This window comes from Cryptomeria japonica, chromosome 4 (assembly GCF_030272615.1).
Source record: "Cryptomeria japonica chromosome 4, Sugi_1.0, whole genome shotgun sequence".
Classification (NCBI taxonomy): domain Eukaryota; kingdom Viridiplantae; phylum Streptophyta; class Pinopsida; order Cupressales; family Cupressaceae; genus Cryptomeria; species Cryptomeria japonica.
The window spans coordinates 200,591,910-200,608,082 of record NC_081408.1 but is presented as its reverse complement, the minus strand read 5'-3'; positions in this window follow the sequence as shown (position 1 = coordinate 200,608,082).

The following is a 16,173-nucleotide window of genomic DNA, read 5'->3' as shown; positions in this document are numbered from 1 at the left end:
GTTAAAGTGGTTATTTTCTTGAGTGCACCATTTACACTTGGTTAGAATTTTGGTTGAAATGAGTATTTAAATATTTGATATGTATTTCAAGGTATCTATGCCTCCAATTTGAGGGTCTACGGAGATCATTTGATATTTTTAAGAAAGGCATCATGAGTTGCCTGTGCATTGACTTCATCAGGTCTGCAGTGTCGACAAAGCTAGTTGGTCATTTTTTACCATTAATATCTCTTCGCTCGAGATCCATCTTGAAAAACCCTTTGGTAAAGTTCATGCTTGTATATCAGAGTACACACCTATTAGATGGCAAGGTCCATAAAGGTGTTTTGACTAGTTTCAAAATTACGTCTTTGCAATTAAATGCGAAAATGTGGCGCAAGTGCTCGAAAGTTGCAAAACTCAGTTTGATGATCCAAAAATGGCATTGATTGATTTCAGAGGTATGTTTAAGGTTCCTGAGGTATTTCAAAGGTTAGTTGCATGAAAACAATTTTTTTTAGCCGGACCCTCTTTGGGACCCGACCTAGCTTGGCGCTTCATGCATCTTTTCAGGCAAGGTTTAAATTGTTTTTTTTTAAATCATATGTTATATGATTTAAGTATTAAGGATTTCATAAGGAATGAGGAAGATTATATATTCTAGGATGCCTATTATCCCATAGATAAAATGTTGAAACAGATGGATGCCTTCCCAATTCAAGCGAATGCATTGAATATGTTTTTCAAGAGAACAAGGGCTACGGTGACATTTGGATTGAATGTTTTGAATGGAAGGAAAGGATTTTAAAGAGCCCTCCAAATAAATTCCATTGTTAGGTGTAATACCAGAAAACAAACCTCCCAATTTGACATTGAAAAGGCTTCAGAAACTCCAAGCAAATTGCAATTTGGCAGGTGTAATACCAAAAACTCCTCCCTTCACAAGAAACATGGTATTCTAGAAAGGCATCAAACTTTAAAATAAAATACCAAAGACCCCCCATGTGGCATGGTTTGGAAAGTTTAAAACTATTAAGCAAGTGCATTTTGGTAGCTACAAACCATTTAATCTCCTCTGTAGTGGTTGGGGAGTGCATTGAAAACTTTCAAGCAAGTGAAGGGGCATTATATTTTCAGCAAATAAAATCTACAAGGTGAAGCCAAAGAACACCCTCTACCCGCACCCTCCCTTCACATGCTAGTAAATTGAAGTGGCATAAAATCAAGAAACTCCAACAATGCTATTGACAGGTGCAAAGCTTAAAGCCCTTTCCCACGTGGTAGCAACCAAGAAAAAACTTTCAAGCAAATGCAAATTCACTTGCCAGATTTGAATGCCATATTTTCCTCCCTTATTGGTTGGAGTAGATTAAAATTCAAAGAAAATGCAATGGAATGTGTAAAGTGGGGTTCCTTTGCCAGTCCTCCCTGCCTGTGGCACATAGCTAGTAAAAGGGGGTTTTAAAATATTTTAAAGCAAATGCAAGTAGCAAGTTAAAAGCCTATTAAAACTTTTAAAATTTTTCAAGAAAATGCATATTGGCAGGTGTAAATCTTTCCAAACTCCCTCCTATGGCACGCCAAGGAACAAAAGGGCATAGAACCTTTAGCAAAATGCCATTAAAACTCTCAGGAACACCTAGAAAATGCATTTTCAGGTAAATGCATTAATCCCACATTGGCTGGGTGAAGGCAGTTTTGAGTATTTAAATACAACACTCCACACTACCATAGTGTCAAAGCCTTGAAGGCTTTTGACACAAGGTGTCAGTTGGGCACCCAGGTGGAGCCCACGCACGTGGGTGCACTTCCCGAGGTGACCAAGGAGGCTAAGTGGCAACCAGGTGGACCCCACATAGGTATGGATCATGAGGCAGGCGAGTTTTGCAGAGAAAGGGATACTTAACCGATGAGAAAGTTTGTCAAAGATCTATGGTGCACATTGATTTGTGAAGGAAAGATGATCGAAGCTTACCCTTCACAAAATGGCGAAAAGCTCAGGCAAAAAAATGGAGGTTAAACACCATACAAGTTCAGAGAGATCTAATGGTGCACGTGGATTTGTGAAGGAAAGATGCACATTAAAGGGAAGGTCCAAGTGGAGGTCCAGCTCATGGGTCCCACTGACGTGTCACTAAGGTGTCGTTGAGGTGGTGACGATGTGGCCGACAAGCAAGTAGACACATGGTGTACATGTGGCTGATTGATGAGGTATCATTCGAGGTAGCACCCAATGGACCCTATCATCCAATCAGAGGTTGCCACGTGGTAGGGCGTCGGGCCAAAAATCAGAGAAAAATCAAAGTTAAAATCTAATTTAATATATAGTTGAGACTATATAAGAAATTCAAAAAATTTAAATGATGGAGGCATAAAGTGGATTAATTCGCCTAGAGGCTCATTTTTGCCCAAAATATCAAGTATTATATATCATCGGAAAGCTCTCAGGATAAGGAACCAAATCATACAGTTAGTGTTAACAAATATGGGATATTTTGAGATAAGTTTCCACGTGAAAGAAAAAGGAAATGAAATTTAGATGGAAAAAGAGACACTTGGCAATTTCGGTTGCAGACCTAATCTTTTTACCTCTCCTTCTTATTCTCAATTCTTCTCAGTTGTAAGGGTTCTAGAATTCTATGAGAAAGGCTCCAAATTTTCTTGGTTTCCAATTTTGGGTTTGTTTCAAATTTGCATTAAAATGACTTCTTTCAAGGAATAGAGTTTCTTCTTACTATAAATGTTTTCTATTGCAGTCATATGTATGCAAGACATATATATAGTATATTGGATTATCTTCAGGAATTCTTCATTTTCAATAAATTCGGTCTTCAAGGGAGTTTGGATTTATCCTCCTAAGTGAGAGTGTAATTCCTATTCTTAGGCATCCTTTATAGAAGGGATTTAAATTCTATGAGCAGAAATTGTGAATCTGAATTACTGTTTGGATGTGTATGATCCTTTGTTTGTGCGTAGAATGCATTTTTGTAAGGCATTAATGCAGTGATATCTTTCTTCAAATAAATTGGATTTGCAATAGAGGCTTTCATTTGAAGATTGATGTATGACTCTATTGCCCTTGGGTAAGGCACTAATCTTGCAAATTTTGGAGTTTTATCAGAGATTTAAAATCAATATCCTCATTTAAATTTATGTTTGTAATGTTATTTTGTTCCATCCATCTCATGATTCAAACATTGTTTATTTAAAAGTGTGGATCTAGCCCATCTACAGTAACCTCCTAGTTTTTGAACCTTTTGAGATCCATTAGCTTTTGTTGATGCAGTCTTCTATGTAATAGGTCTGATTAAATGCATCAAAGGTATACCCACCTCGGTTTTGCAGATCCTGAAGAGTAGAAGGATTTAGATCCTTGTCATGTTGTCCAAGCCCTGAGGTTCTTCGTAGATTGAATTGGCTACTTCATAGATCAATTGCAGGTGTACTTGGGTTAATCAATTTTGATGAACAACAGTTAGAAATTAAAGACCAAATATCAACACAGTTGTATGATATGTTAGATGCTATAAGACTATCAACAATGCAAGAGGACAAGCATATGAAGATACAAGAGTTGTTATTTGTTTGTGTTTAAAGAACTTGAAGTTGCAGATAGGAAAATATTTAACACCAAGCACAGAATAATCAGTCTTATGTTAGGAAGGGTTAATGAGATAATCAAGGAGAACCACAAGGCATGGCTATGTTCTTTGAAGAGAATTGTGGTTTTTATTCTTCACCAAAATCTAAGACAGATACTACAGACATCCCAGTTGAAGGGAAGGGTAAAGGTATTATATGTACTTCACCCTCAATTTTGAAAAACATCAAGATAGTGGAAATTTAGCCCTCGATAGATACAAATGTACAGACAAATGTTGAGATATCGGTAAATACAAAGACTGTAAAGGTTGATAATGAAAAAGTTTCCTAATGTTGAGGACAAAAGTCCACCAAATCAGATTGTACAAGATGAAGATAAAGTATCTAGGGAGGAACCGATAGTTATTAAGACTACGCCAAGTGACGAAGCCACTAGTGCACGTGAGGAAGCTATAAAGGTTAAATCATCAGAGGAAAAGAAAGAGGAATCCGGCAAGGAACCGATAGTGAGTCCATCATTGTTGTCAAATGACACCTTGTAGGTTGAAGAGAAAAGCATAACCAAGATGAGTTCTACTGATCTCATGATGATGGTTGCATAGAAAACGATGAAGGAACTATCTATGGATAAGGGTGTTATTGATCAGTCTATCACTATTTTGCATAGACTTGTCCCAGAGTGTAAATTTGGTAATGAAGAGAGCCCATCCGACAATCTTAAAATAATCACTAAACACATTTCTAAGGATTTTCATTCGTTGTAGCAGATATAAAACCAGAAAGCACTAGAGAGATTCACATAGGAAAAGAGAGCTACATTTGATAAAATGATATTAGTATGAAAGGAAGGAAATCAATGATAAGTTAAAATTGACAAATAATTCTTTAAGGTAGTGTAAAAATATGTATAGAGTATGTTGTAATATAGGTCTTCTCACAACTAAGTCAGATAAAAAGATTAAGGACATTCAGGAGGAGATTATAGGTATAGCCAATTATATTGATGGATTGAATTCATTGACTATATCCATTGATGGACATATTTTGGTTTTGGAAGCCCAATTTTTTTCTCTTGAGAGGGAAAAAGACAAAATCATAAGAAGAGCTAGAAGTCTTAGAGGTTTGGTGAGTCCCTAGTTGGATTCATTAAGTCTACATAAGAAGGAGTGTATAGATATGGTTGGTAAGCCCACGCCGACATAGTTAAATGTTAAAGAGTCATTTTCCCATATGCTACATGGACTTGTATCTATTTCTGACACTTTCAAATCTAGTTGGGATACTTATCTAGAGATTTTGGAGAAGGCCTATCAAGAAATTTTCAAATATATTCAGCTCTAGTAATGTATTTCTGGGATATTCATTGTACAATCTTTCTTTCTTCTTCCTGATTTTTGGCTTTTTGTTATTTTGGATGGCACTGAAGTCAAAGGGGGAGAGTATTTATGTGAAAAATAAAAAATGAAGTTGTATAACAAAGGGAGTATAGGTGAAAAACTTTCAGAAGATATGGAGTATTTTTTTATTATGATCATAGATGAATATTTAGCTCAGGGGGACCAGGCCCATGATGAAACTGACAGCTGGAAACCATGATCATTTTTTACATGAGTGTTGCCATCAATTAAAAAGGGTGATATTGTTGGAAATTGACACTCAATTGGTTGGTTTCAATATGTTGTCATTGATGGAAACATGATAATTTCTTCTAGCTTCACATTTTGGGTTAGTTGTGTACCGGCAGGCACTGCACAAACACTTCACTAGCACCAACACTGACACTGACACTAGAAGGTTGGATAATTTTCTTTGGTTACCGACAATGGAGGCTGACATGGTTTAGAATCAGGTTATTCGCATTAGAGGCTAACATCATTTGGAGATCCAACATCGACAATTATTTTTGATATTCATGTATTTATGTTATCTAGCTGACATGTATATTCATATTGTAATTATCCTTGTAAGCCGACATAAGGCATATTGATTTTTAAAGAGTATATAGGTCAATAGGTTAGATAATTTGAAAATATTATCATAGGATATGTATCTGGAAGGAAATAATAAGGGAGATGTGAAATATATGAGAGAGATCATGTATGTGAGGATACTTATATAAAGGGGTATTCTGGTATAGGGTTAAGGGTTTTAGACTGGAACAGACAGGGATTAACCAAAACTGTATTTAGGCATAGAAGATTCTATCTTTGTAGTTCAATCATTTCTCTAGATTTTAGTCTAGATTTGTATGTAGTTAGTAAGGAACCTTTTTTGATTGAGCAATGTGTTGTAGGCTATAAGCCTTCTTACAAGTGCAGACCCCTATATTTTGTAATCTCTTCATATGGCTAGTGGATTGATATTGTGGGTCACAAATCCCATCGTGATTTTTCCACTTTGAGGTTTTCCATGTATAATTATGTGTGTTATAGTATTCATTTATGTGATTGGATTATTGGTTTCTTTAATTCTTTTAATTCTATATGTACTGGTATACTGGTTGGTGTATGCATATTTTAATAGGGTTAAAATTGATCTTTCCAATAGAACACTGATTCACCCCCCCCCCCCCCTCTTAGTGTTCTTGAATTCCAACAAAAACATGACATAAATTTCTTCCTATCACTTCCCAGAAGGGAATCCCAATCATACTTCTATCTTAGGACCTTTTACCCTTGTTTGACAAGTAGAAATGATAATAATATTGGGATCAATGACCAAACAACTCACAATTTTCCTTGGGTTTAGTATTCATATACTTGGGAGGACTTTCTCACTTCTTATTATGTGAATAAAAAAATTTACAAACATGATTTTATATGACATTCTATTGGTTTCATTATGTTTTCATTGATGGAAACATGATTTTGGGTTCTGAATTCATATGGTGTACTGACAGGCACTTCACATATTCTACACCGGCACTGGCATCGACAAGACAGAAGATTTCTTTGGTCACCGACAATGCAGGCCGACATGGTATAGTAAAGGTTATCGGTATTGGAGGTCAACATATCTTGGATACGGCATCGAAAATTTGTTATAATGTTTATGCATTTATGTTATTTGGTCAACATGTAATCTGATATTGTATATATCTTTGTAAGCCGACATAAGGCATACAAGTTGTATAGGGTATATAAGTCAGTTTGATAGATCATTTTGATATATGGACTTAGAAAGAATATTGAAATGTAATATAATGTGAAATTACTCAAAGAGATTATGTATGTGAGGAATTTAATGTAAGGGTTATTTTAGTAAAGGGGTTTTAGGGTTTTAACTGGAATAGTAAGAGCTTAAACCAAAATTGTATTCTGGCATAAGATATGTTATCTTAGCAGTTCATGTTTGGATCCAAGAACACTAAGAGGGGGAGGGGTTGAATTAGTGTTTTGTCAGTAAGATAAGATTTTAGACTTTTATACCAAACACATATAAACTGGTAAAAAAATAGACATATAACTAGAAGCAAATGAACCATCCGCATGAATGAACACCATAACACACATAATTTATACATGGAAAACCTCAAAGAGGAAAAACCATGGTGGGAATTGTGACCCACAATATCAATTCACTGGCCATATGAAAGATATTACATATAATGGGGGCTTGCACATGCATGAAGGAACACTACCTAGAGCACACTGCTCATCACTAAAGAGCCTCACTGACTACAAGCTTCTTCTGAATAAAAACAATTAAAGTTAATTAATAAAATGCATCTACTATTCTAGAAGGAGTTTAGGTTATAGCTCTACTCTGTACAGGTTCATAAACCCTGAACACTAATATCGGTATTACCTTCCCTCCATGAATGTCTTACAAAACATTTACAGATCATTGCATGATACAAAATTCTCATACAAAATAATCTTTGCATTCCACAATCCTTACAAGTTATATCATGGCATCACCCTTAATGATTTCATATCACATCTATATCATAATGTCCTAACACACTGACCTATATATACCCATATAAACAATATGCCTTATGTTGTCTTATAATGAATTACAAAAGATATACAATGTCGACTTTATACAATAATTAAAAAAATGTTTTTCTAAATAAATCTTCCTGATGTTGACTTCTTGAAATGTGGGATGTCGGTATTGGTGTAGCCCTAGATGCTCCAAAGCCGGTGGTTGACAACAAATGTCTCATAATGCCGGTAAATGATTCCTATCAAATCTTGTTGCCATCAATGACAACAAAATGAATCCAATGAGTTTCAATTGCCAACAATCTTCCCATTTGGCATTGATGGCAACACTCATGTGAAAAATGGATTCCCTGTCACTGTGCTCCCCTTGAGCAATACACTCCTTCTGATATTTTGATATCCTTCCCATGTGTTCCTATCTGATTTTTTTGATATTTTTCACATATATACACTCCCCCTTTTGCATCAATGCCAAAGACTGGTGAAAGAATTGAAATAATTCAAAACAAAAGAATGAATAACCATTGTTTATTTCATTGGAGCTTGACTATCCTCAAAATTTTGGGGTGAGCCTTATCCAATAGCTGAAGATATGTATCCTAGCTGGTTTTGAAAGTTTTAGAAATGGATACTAGTCCACTTAGTAAGTGTGCCAGTATTTCCTTCTCTTTGACTTCTACTGGTGTGGGTTTAGCAATCATGTCCATGCACTCTCTTTTATGTACACCCAATGAATCTAATCAGGGACTTACAAGTCCTCTAAGAATCCTTGGTCTCCAAATGATCTTATCTTTCTCCTTGTCCAAAGCATAAAATTGGTTCTCCACAGACAAATTTTTTCCATCAACAGATCTTGTCAGTGATGTTACTCCATCAAAATAATTTGCATTGTTAGCTATCTTATCATACAACTCCTTCAATTTTCTATCTACATTAGCTGTAAGAATTTCTATGTTACAACAAACTCTGTAGATATTTGTACACTGTTTCAAACAAACCTCAATAAGAATGAGTTTGGCTTCAATTTTCTTTTCTCTATTTCTATGATTTGATCAAAAGCTTCTCTTTTAGGTATAGTGAATCTTTCTAAAGCCTGTCGGTCTGCTATCTACCTCAGTGATTGAAAATTGTTATAAATACTATGTAAATGTTTGAGCTTACCGAAAAGGCTTGCCCCATCTTCAATCTTACAATTAGGGATTAATTTGCATAACACTGTAACTAATTGATCAATTATTCCCTCACCTACAGTACCTTCCTTTAATAATTTCTTAGTAGCCATCATCATCAATTCAGTTGGACTCATCTCAATGACTAATTTCTTCTCAACCCGAGAAGTGTCAATTGCCAAAACCTTTGCCGCAGAGTCAATATTGACTGTCGGTATAGACTCGTTTCCTTCTACCTTATCCTCTTTAGCACTGGTGGCTTCACCACTTAGTGTAGTGTCAGTTACCTCTAGTGGAGTATTATCCATGATATTTCTTGTAACCTATACATTTCCTTCCTCAAAAATGGTTTCTGTCGGTATGAATTGTACACTCTCCTTAGCCTGTTGATTTTGTATATCTATAGTTACTATGGCTTGTGTCAAAATTGGAGTTGAACTACCCAAAATACCTTTCCCTTTTGATTTGTCAGGAATGGTGGAAGTTTTAGCCTTAACAAACACTTCCTCAAATGTAAGAAAATCTAGATTTTTTTGGAAGAATTTTGCCCAACCTTCACTCGTCTTATTTATCACTTCATTAACTCTACCCATCATTAAACTTATCTATCGAGGTTTGCTACTAAAAATTTCCCTATTAGCAACATCTATACATATATTCATTTCATCATTACTTATAGCACCACATAAAGTCAAAATTTCTACCTCTTTGATCTCCCTATCCCTCTTGACTGCATCAAGTCTTCTAACATCTAGTTTATTATACAAAGATAGAGGTATTTCCTTCAAATTTTTTACTAAGGATTTCTTATAAATTTCTATATGTAACAAAATTGCCTCTTCTATCTCATTTTGTTCATTTTCTTCTAAATTCTCATAACGCATAGATACATTTTTCAAAATTAGATCTTTTGTAATTTCATCAATTACCTCAACATGGGTCATTTAGGCCTTATAAGACTCAGTATCATCACTCTTCTTTTTCCTTGGGGTTGCCAGAGTAGATGTAACTAGTTTTCTCTTTTGTGTAGGCTTCCTTGTTGGAGGTGGGGGTGCATTAGGTTTTGTTACCTTTTAACAAGTCTCCTCCTAGGCTCTGCCTTCTTCTACTCTACCGGTGGCTAATCTTCCTTCTTCCTCTGTACCCTTCTAAAAGCTAGAGGTTCATTGTCTTCAGGGTTAGAATAAAAGGTGATTAGGGAAATGAAAGCTTCAGCATTCTTCACTTTTAGAGTAATAGCCACTACCGGTTTTCCCACCAGTTTAGATCTAGAACCCATTTTAGTGTCTATTTTATGCAAGACATTCTACACAAAAGTAGACATCTTCTCTATTTTTTTCTCCCTTCTCTTCCTAGTAAAACCAGTTTTGACTTCAAAAGCCTTCTCTTGTGTCATGCCAAAATGTTCTATTTTGTCATCCATAGAGGTCCATGATGTTTTCATCCACCTCATATCCAAGCTCTATGACCCAGATGGTTCTAGGTTCAACTGGCTCCATAAGGGTTTCATCGGTCTTTAGCATGAAACAAATGTCAGTGGAGTATTTCTCCACAATGTTCTTGGATAACCTCTCTCTGCCTCATATTTTCTTGAAATCATTTGAAGTAACCCCAAAGTTTTTCATCTCTACTAGTACCAAGACTAGTGATGGCTTCCTTAATCTGCATACCTACCGCTATGTCATGAGCCCAATGCTTCTTTTCAAGACCTTATAACCAATTATCATGCTTGTAAATTTCACATTAGTGTTGGTGAGAGTTGCACCGATGAGTTTCCTGACCTATGACTTGAAAATTTTCTTGCCAGGTTCTTGATCGACTTGGGGTAAGCTGGTGACCACTTAAATAGCCTCCTTGGTGATCATGTAAGGCCAATCTAGCTAGATAAAATCATTATGAACCCTGCTTAGAATGTATCTGATGACCTCATTCTTGAATTCAAGTATGTACAGAATACCGGTTAACTCTAGATCCTCAGTTTCTTTGAATTCCAACTTGATGGTTCTGGATCTGCCCAGTATCATAGATTGATACATGCTTTTTATCTTGTTTGTGCCTAGATTCTCTAGGGTGTAGTGAATGTATGCCCTTACATCTTCAACATACATCACACCATCAAGAACCCTAGAAAATGTTCCCATAGAGTCTTCCTTCTTAGCAATCTGGGGAACCTCCTTGAATATGGGTCTCAGCCTATCCTTAACCTTGACAACAGTGGGGTTTGCAATAAAATTAGGAGTGGAAGATCTAGATTCCATTTTGACGAATACCTAAAAGTGAACGTCAGTTGGAAGATTGAGTTTTTCTCAGATAACAGCTCAAAATCCTTTCACAATGCTTTTGTATATTCTTAATTTACCTGAAATTCGAATTTACTCTACTCTGAATGCTTAAATGCATAGTGAGTGAAAATGAATCCACTTACCCTTTTTATCAGTGAATAAAACCCTAATCTTTCTCTGTAATAAATTCTTTGTGAACAATCATACCAGATGTTGGTTTCACAGTCTTATGTCATGTGAACCTTCATCAATGATGAACACAACTCTCCAGATCTCTTCTATATCTCCTTAGATCTCCTTTGGGGTAATATGTAAGATTTTGCAATGACTTTTCCAACCCCTAAGTCTTATGCCTCAGTTACCAGTGGAAGAATACCTTGTTATACCGGTGGAGTAACTAGTGTAGATCCATCTCCACTTGGTCCTTCAAATTTTCTAATCCATCTTTTGGTGTGATCTTTTTGTATTTCATCTACCCTCTTCTTTCCTTTCTCATTATCTTTATCATTGCTAACTAGTTGAGTCTTTCTTTTGCAGTACTTAGCAATATGACCTATTTTGTTGCATGCATAACATGTAACATTGTTCTTCTGAATTGCTTTGACATATCTGGTATCAATCCTTGACCTATAGTGATTAGCAAAATGTCCAAAATTTCCACATGCATGACATTTAACATTCATTCTACAGTCTTCTGACTTATGACCATACTTCTTGCAATTTGTGCATTGTCTGGGAACAAAATTGTAGTTCTGATTTTCTCTATTTCTACATTGTTTAGCCGTATGCCCAAATTTATTGCAAAAAAAACATCTACCATTTAATTTATAAGCATTAGATTTCCTTACCGATATCCTCTATTCTAATGATTTTTGTACACCAATTGTCTGATCTGTAGTACCAGAGTTGTCACCTTGTGCAAATCCAAGTCCTCTAGAATCATCACTATGCCTTTGTCTTTTCAACAAGTCATCCAATTGTGCAGCATTGATCCTAAATTTTTCTTTGTACTCACTTGCAGTAGTCAGATAATCTCTCAGAGATATTACTTGTCTTTCATGTTCTTGTTCATTATTTCAGTATTGCACCGAACTAGTTTTCAACATATCATTCTCATGAGCCAATTTGTCACATTCCTCCAATTTATTCTTCAGAGATGTAGCAAGATTTTATTCTTTCTATCCTCAATATCATTAAACATCATCATTTTCAGGTCTTGCATTTCATTTTGCATGAGCATGTTTTCTTGACTCAGTTTCTGACATTGTTCCTTGAGAACATTATCATCATCTTGTTTCTACAAAATTTCCTTCCTTCTAGCTTGAGCAAATGATAATTTTTCTTGCAGGACAAGAATGAATTTATTTGCAAAATTTAGTTCATCTTGTAGCTTCAAGTTCTTCATCCTTTCAGCATCATAATCCTCAAGAGCCATCTCAATTTTCTTCTCTATAGCCAAGCCTAAAGATTCTGGTTTCAAGACCTTCCTCAAGATATTAAACTTCCTCCGAGGTACCAGGCTTTGATACCAATTTTTGGGATACATGAAGACTGAGAGGGGGGTGAATCAGTGTTCTATCGGTAAGATAAGATTTTAGGCTTCTTTACCAAACACATATAAACTGGTAAACAAATAAACATATAAATAGAAGCAAATGAACCATCCATATGAATGAACACCATAACACATAAAATTTATATGTGGAAAACCTCAAAGAGGATAAACCATGGTGGGATTTGTGACCCACAATATCAATTCACTAGTGATAAGAAAGATATTACATATAATGGGGGCCTGCACATGCAGGAAAGCGCACTACCTAGAGCACACTACTCATCACTAAAGAGACTCACTAACTACAAGCTTTTGTTGAAGAAAAACAATGAAAGTAAACTCACAAAAGGTATCTTCTATGCCAAAAAGAGTTCTAGTTATAACTCTACTCTATATCAATTCATAAACCCTGAACATTACTACTAGTATTACCTTCCCTCCATGAATGTCTTACAAAAAATTTACAGATCATTGCATGATACAACATTTGCATACAAAATGATCTTCGCATTCCAAAATCCTTACAAGTTATATCCTTGCATCACCCTTCATGATTTCATATCACATCTATATCATAATGTCCTAACATAGTGACCTATATATACCCATACAAGCAATATACCTTATGTCGGCTTACAATGCATTACAAAATATATACAATGTCAGCTTTATACAATAATTACAAAATGATTTTCTAAATAAATCTTTCTAATGTCGGCTTCTTGAAGTGTGGGATGCCAGTGCCGGTGATGGTGATGGTGTCGGTGTAGCCCTAGATGCTCAAAAGCTGGTGTGTGTTAGTAAATGTCTCTTAATGCCAGTAAATGATTCCTATAAAATCTTGTTTCCATCAATGACAACAAAATGAATCCAATGAGTGTCAATTTCCAACAATTCACACTTCTCCAGATTGTTGTCTAGAATTCTATGTAGTCACTGAGGCTCCTATTGTGATTGAGCAGTGTGCTCTAGGCTATAAGCCTTCCTGCAAGTGCAGACCCATCATATATTTTAATATCTCTTCATAAGGCCAGTGGATTGATATTGTGGGTCGCAAATCCCACTATGGTTTTTCCTCTTTGAGTTTTTCCACATATAAATATGTGTGTTATGATTCTCATTTATGTGTTTGTCTTATTAGTTGTTTCACTTCTTTCAATTCTATTTATACCAGTATATCGGTTGGTGTATGAATGTTTTGATAAAGTTAAAATCCACTATTCTAGTATAACACCAGTTTACCCTCCCTCTCAGTGTTATTCGTTTCCAACAATTGGTATCAGAGCCTTGTGCCTCGGAGGAAGTTTAACAACTTGAGGAAAATCCTGAAACTAGAATCATTGAATATGGCTTTGGAGAAGTAGCTTGAGATGGAACTTGAAGATTATGATGCTGAAAGGTTGAAGAACTTAAAGGTACAAGATGAATTGAATTCTACTAAGGAATTCATTCTTGTCCTACAAGAGAGACTATCATCTATTCAAGCTAGGAGGAAGGAACTTTTGTAAAATAAGGATGATGAAGAGAAAAATGCACCTAAGGAACAATGTCAGAAATTGAGTCAGGAGAATGTGGTTATGAAGAATGAAATGCAAAATATGACTATGAGGATGTCTAAGGAGATTGAGGACAAAAAGAAAAAGGGAGAAAATCTTGTTGTATCCCTAAAGAACAAGTTTGAAGAATGTGGTAGGTTGGTTCATGAAAATAATATGTTGAGAATAGACTAGGTACAATCCCAAAGCAATAAGAAAGAGCTTGAGAGACAAATGATGATACTAAGAGAAGATTTAATTGCTACAAGTGAGTACAAAGAAAAATTCAAGATCAGCTCAGCACATCTTGATGAGTTATTGAAGAGATAGGGGTAGATTGGAGATTCTAGTGGAATTGGATTTGAGAAAGGACAAAGTTCCATTAGAGCTAATGATCAAAACCATAAGGTACTAGTAAGATAATTCAATGCTTATAAATTTAATGGTAGATGTTTTGTTTGCAATAGAGCCGGTCACATGGCTAGGCAATGTAGAAATAAAGCAATTAAGAACCCTGATTCTTCTCTCGGTAAATGTTTTAAATGCAATAAGATTGGTCATAAGACAAAAGATTGCAAAATGTATGTAAAATGCTATTGTTGTGGAAAATTTGGGCATATGGCTAATCAGTGTAGGTCAAGCAATTTCACTAGTTTTAGCAAAGCAATTCAAAAGAATAATGCTACATAATATGCATGCAATGAAGTTGGACATATTGCTAAGTTCTTTAGTTTCCTCACAATTTTTGCTTCCATCTCATCCCAACCCTCATCATCATCCCAACCATCTTCAAATGCTTTGAATATTATTTCTAACTTGTCCTTGCCTTTTCCAAACTTTCTTAATTCAAATGAATTCAAGGTACCAAATAGTTATTCTCTAGTGAAAGTCTTCAGATCATAGGTTTCTTCAATAGATGACATCTTATTAGTGTAACCCATTGGTAAAGTTATCAAAATGTAATCAATGATATATGCATCACACAAAGTGTCTCCAAGTTCTCTGATTTCATTCACAACATTGTCAACCTTCTCAAAATAGCTTACAATGTCTTCTCCTTCCATCTTCATGTTTTTATACCTTCGCTTAGCTGTTAGCCTCTTTGTCAACTTAATTCTCTCATTTCCTTCATAAATGTCTTTCAACTTCTAGCATACCTCATAAGCATTATTCCAAGAAATAAATTTTGACAATTCAATTTTTGATAATGCACTAAAGATATGATACCTTTCCTTTTCATTTTCTTCATAGGCTTGAATCTCATTCAGAGTGTTAAGACCATTCACCAATAGAACATACTTAGTATCCACATCTTTCCAAGCTGTTGTAACCCAGAGAAACCAGATAACCTCGCATCTTCACTTTCAAGAAACTCTAATCAGATTCTTCAAAGATAGGAATAGATAATTATGTTCTATCAGATCAAGATCTACCTTAAGTGGTTAAGGTCTATATAAGGGAACCAAATATCCGATACCAATTGTTGAATATCTGAAAAACTGAGAGAGGTATGAATTAGTTGACAACAATAATTACTTTGTAGCTTAATTCTCAAATCCTGAATTATTAGAATAATTAATAAAATAGATAAACACCAAAGCACATGCACATATCAGATCTCACACATAAGAGACACCAAAATTTACGTGGAAAACCCAAGAAAAGAAAAAACAGGGAGAATGCTAATTCTCAATATATAAACATTGGGTAAGGTGACACCAGTTATGGTGATTTTTACAAAGGGTGGCTCACTACAAGATACTTAATGTAGGTGGTCTCACTGCCTAGAAAGGCTCATTGCCATAGGGCTCACTATCAGAGGGCTCAATACCTAGAAAAAGACTCATTTTCAAAGAGGAAATAAAGATGTAAGACAATCCACCACTAAAACACAATCTACACATCTGGAACTCCTTCTGGTAACAACCTGCAACATAGTTTTAATATATCAACTGGATTCCTTTAATCTTACATGTCTTCAACATAAAAATCTATATGTCCACTCATCCAAAATAGCCTCTATATATAGAGTCACTGGAAAAATGTGATCCTCAATGTTGGCCAAGATAGGGATCCAAAATAGGTCATCACTAAACATTT